The sequence below is a fragment of the Triticum aestivum genome, chromosome 3A (assembly GCF_018294505.1).
Source record: "Triticum aestivum cultivar Chinese Spring chromosome 3A, IWGSC CS RefSeq v2.1, whole genome shotgun sequence".
Lineage (NCBI taxonomy): Eukaryota > Viridiplantae > Streptophyta > Magnoliopsida > Poales > Poaceae > Triticum > Triticum aestivum.
Genome location: NC_057800.1, coordinates 40,518,355 through 40,522,469, shown reverse-complemented (window position 1 = coordinate 40,522,469; position 4,115 = coordinate 40,518,355). Strand labels below are relative to the sequence as shown.

The 4,115-nt window shown below is 47.3% G+C and overlaps 1 pseudogene; it reads right to left on the bottom strand.

Annotated features, from left to right (window-relative positions):
• Window positions 1-1,604: 1,604 nt before the first annotated feature.
• Window positions 1,605-1,743, bottom strand: LOC123063842 (uncharacterized; annotated as a pseudogene).
• Between the last annotated feature and the right edge of the window lie 2,372 nt (window positions 1,744-4,115).

The following is a 4,115-nucleotide window of genomic DNA, read 5'->3' as shown; positions in this document are numbered from 1 at the left end:
GGGCTTGGGGAGGCGTTAGTGCGCGCTACGTGCTCCTAGTGAGGTGTGGAGCACGATGGTGTGCTCGGTTTGGTGCTACGGTGACCGTGGCCACGACGGCGACATCACCGGCGGCGTGGAGCTCTCGGCCAAGGTGGGGCTAGGGCCTAGAGGTCGAAAGAGACCAGGGGAGAAGGGGGAAACGATCCGGGGGCTCACCGCGGGGCTGCAGAGGTGGTTAGCGGGCTCGGGGACGCGCTGGAGACGACGAATTCGACGGCGACGATGATCGGAGCCCGAAGAGGGGAACGGCGACGTGGCAGCGATGCAGGGCTTCCGGGGAGCTGTGGAGCGGTGGGGAGGAAGAGGGAGTCGAGGCGGAGCTCCTGAGCTAGTCGGGGGAGCGAGGGGTGGCCGGAGATGGCTGCTATGCGAACGGCGGCGACGGTGGTGTTCGGCCGTGTGAGAGAGAGAGCGAGGGAGAGGAGGGGAGAGCCGGGGGAGAGTGAGAGAGAGCAGGGGGGATCGGGACGACTTGCGGGAGTCGTCCACGCGGCCAGGAGCTCGTCGGCAAGCAGGAGGTGGCCGCGCGGCCGTGCGCGCGCGAGCACGCAGCAGCTTCGGGGCGAGGGGAGGAAGACGACGGAGAGCTGCAGTGGTGGGCTGGGCCGGCTGCTGGCTGGGCCGGCCAGCTGGCTGGGCCGCACAGTGGAGGAGCCCAGGTAAGTTTTCCCCCTTTTTATTTCTGTTTCTGTTTTATTTAATATATCTGCAACTTTGTTGAATTAAATAAAATACCTAGGCAAGTTCAAAAATCACCAAACTATTCCTGGCCCATAGTTGGATTATTTCCAACATGAAACATTTTAGTTTGGAGATATTTGAGCATTTAAATATTTTATATTATTTTAAATGCCCAAATTCTAATATTTATGATTTAATTCAAAAACCCTAGGATGGCCTAGGAAAATGTGCACCATTTTTGGCAGAGGTTCTGAACCAAGACAAAAATGATGGGCATTTTAGAAGGGCATTTCAGGTTCATTGAAAAATTATTTTAGTAACCCTAGTTGGTTTCAGAGGGGACTGGGGGTTCTGTCATCCCCATTTCAAATTTCTGATGGAAGAGTAAACATGATGCAACACTCTAATGCATGACTAGCTAGGTTGTGACAGCTCTACAAATCATGAACACTAAGCTCCTGCTAGTTCTCACTAGAACAAGCTCAAAATAGCATGGCAAACATGCAAAAGATATCAGTTTCATAGACTTAGAGAAAATACTAAGATGTCAAAACAGCACCATAAGCAATGTTTAGAGCAAGCAAAAAACATGCTACAGGAACATATCATGGCAAACAAAGGCATGGCATGCTAGTTCTAAACACACAGAACATAACTCCCTTACTGAACTTTGGCCAAAGATGCATGGAAAATAATGTGGCATCCATGCAAACATGGCAAGTTATATGAACAGTTTTAGATGCCACGATAGCCCCCCCCCACACCACCACCACCCTTGGAAGGGTTCTGGGAGGGTTTTGGAGGCCCGCGACCTCGATAGGAGGCGTTGGCAGAAGATTTGAAGGTGCTGGGACCAGTTCCTTGGAATAGCTCGACGCGCTGATCGAAGTTGGAGATCATGCCAAAGAGTTCATCGATGGAGACAGGATCAGTTCGCACATCGAGAGCAGAGATGATGGGCTGGTATTCCATGTCGAGACCGGCGATGATGAAGGAGATGAGTTCATCTTCACCGATGGGTTTTCCTGCTGCCGCGAGTTCATTAGACAGCGCCCGCATCTACCCAAAATAGGCGGCGGCGCTGAGGGAACCCTTCTGGGCATTGGAGAGGGCAATACGGCAGTTGTTGATGCGAGACTTGGATTGGGCTGAGAACATGTTTGCCAGGGCAGACCAGATGGCGTGAGAAGTCTCGAGGGAAGCAACTTGCACCAGGACTTCTTTGGAAAGGTTACAGAGCAAGTAGGCCACGCTTTGTTGATCTTGAATGAGACATGGGGTATGGGCGGGGTTCGGACCAATCTAATCCTTCCCGTCCGAGGATTTGGTGGTGACGGTTTTAGGTGGCTCGGGTAGGGTTTCATCAAGGTCCCCATATAGCCATGCTCCCATGATCTAGGAGGGAGCTTGGGCTCGCCAGAGGATGTAGTTGGTACATGTGAGAGGCTTGGAGATGGTGTTGTTCAGGCCAGTGGAGAGGAGTTGACTGGAGGAGGCCATGGTGCCGGAGATGGGAGGATGGGAAGGGTGCGGGCGAAAAAAATTGGTGTGGGTGATAGGATGGAGATGATGATCGCTAGATGAGGAAGAGGGAGGCTCTGATTACCATGTTAGTTTATGTAAGCGTCTCTACCCTGATACAGAGGGCCGTGTGGTGTTTATATTGATTGGGAGAGACCCATCTCTCATAGGTTACAACCGAAGAGATAATACTGGAGGTTTTACAGGAGGGATAAGAGAGAATAACAAGAAAAGAATCCTACTCCTATAACAACCACATTGGCGCACAGGACAGCCTAGTGCTACCTCTTGAGCATGTGTTGGTTTTCCCCTCAAGAGGAAAGGGTGATGCAGCAAAGTAGCGTCGTATTTCCCTTAGTTTTTGAGAACCAAGGTATCAATCCAGTAGGATATTACATGCAAGTCGCCTAGTACCTGCACAAACAAACAAGAACCTCGCAACCAACGCGATAAAGGGGTTGTCAATCCCTTCACGATCACTTACGAATGTGAGATCTGATAGAGATAATAAGATAATTTTTTTTGGTATTTTTATGATATAGATTGGTAAATAAAGATTGCCAAATAAACGGCGCTAAAAATAGCTAGTTGATAGGAAAATAATAAGATGGAAGATAAACCCGGGGGCCATAGGTTTCACTAGTGGCTTTTCTCAAGATAGCAAATTCTACTATGGGTGAACAAATTACTACCGATCAATTGATAGAAAAGCGCATAGTTATGAGAATATCTAGGCATGATCATGTATATAGGCATCACGTTCGTGACAAGTAGACCGAAACGATTCTGCATCTACTACTATTACTCCACACATCGACTGCTATCTAGCATGCATCTAGAGTATTAAGTTCATAGACAATCTTGATCATAAACCCACTATTCATCGGATCTCGACAAACACACCGCAAAAAGAATTACATCGAATAGATCTCCAAGAGAATCAAGGAGAACTTTGTATCGAGATCCAAAGAGAGAGAAGAAGCCATCTAGCTAATAACTATGGACCCGAAGGTCTGTGGTAAACTACTCACACATCATCGGAGAGGCTATGGTGTTGATGTAGAAGCCATCCGTGATTGATTCCCCCTCCGGCGGAGCGCCGAAAAAGGCCCCAAGATGGGATCTCACAGATACATAAGGTTGCGGCAGAGGAAATAGGGTTTCGTGGTGCTCTGGATGTTTTCGGCGTATATCGGTATATATAGGAGGAAGAAGTACGTCAGTGGAGCTGCGAGGGGCCCACGAGGGTGGGGGGCGCGCCCTCCTGCCTCGTGGCCTCCTCCCTTCTTTCTTGACGTCGCTCCAAGTCTTCTAGATCATGTTTGTTTCCAAAAATAACTCTACCAAAGGTTTCATTCCGTTTGGATTCCGTTTGATATTCCTTTTCTGCGAAACACCGAAATAGCCAAAAAATTGCAATTTACACTGGGCCTTTGGTTAATAGGTTAGTCCCAAAAATAATATAAAAAGGTATATTAAAGCCCATTAAACATCCAAAACAGATAATATAATAGCATTGAACAATCAAAAATTATAGATACGTTGGAGACGTATCAAGCATCCCCAAGCTTAATTTCCTGCTCGTCCTCGAGTAGGTAAATGATAAAAACAGAATTTTTGATGCTATGCTACCTAGCATAATTCTCAATGTAATTTTCTTTATTGTGGCATGAATATTCAGATCCGAAAGATTCAATAAAAAGTTTAATATTGACCTAAATATAATAATACTTCAAGCATACTAACAAAGCAATCATGTCTTCTCAAAATAACATGGCCAGAGAAAGTTTTCCCTACAAAATCATATAGTCCGGCTATGCTCTATCTTCAGCACACAAAGTATATAAATCATGCATAACCCCGATGACAAG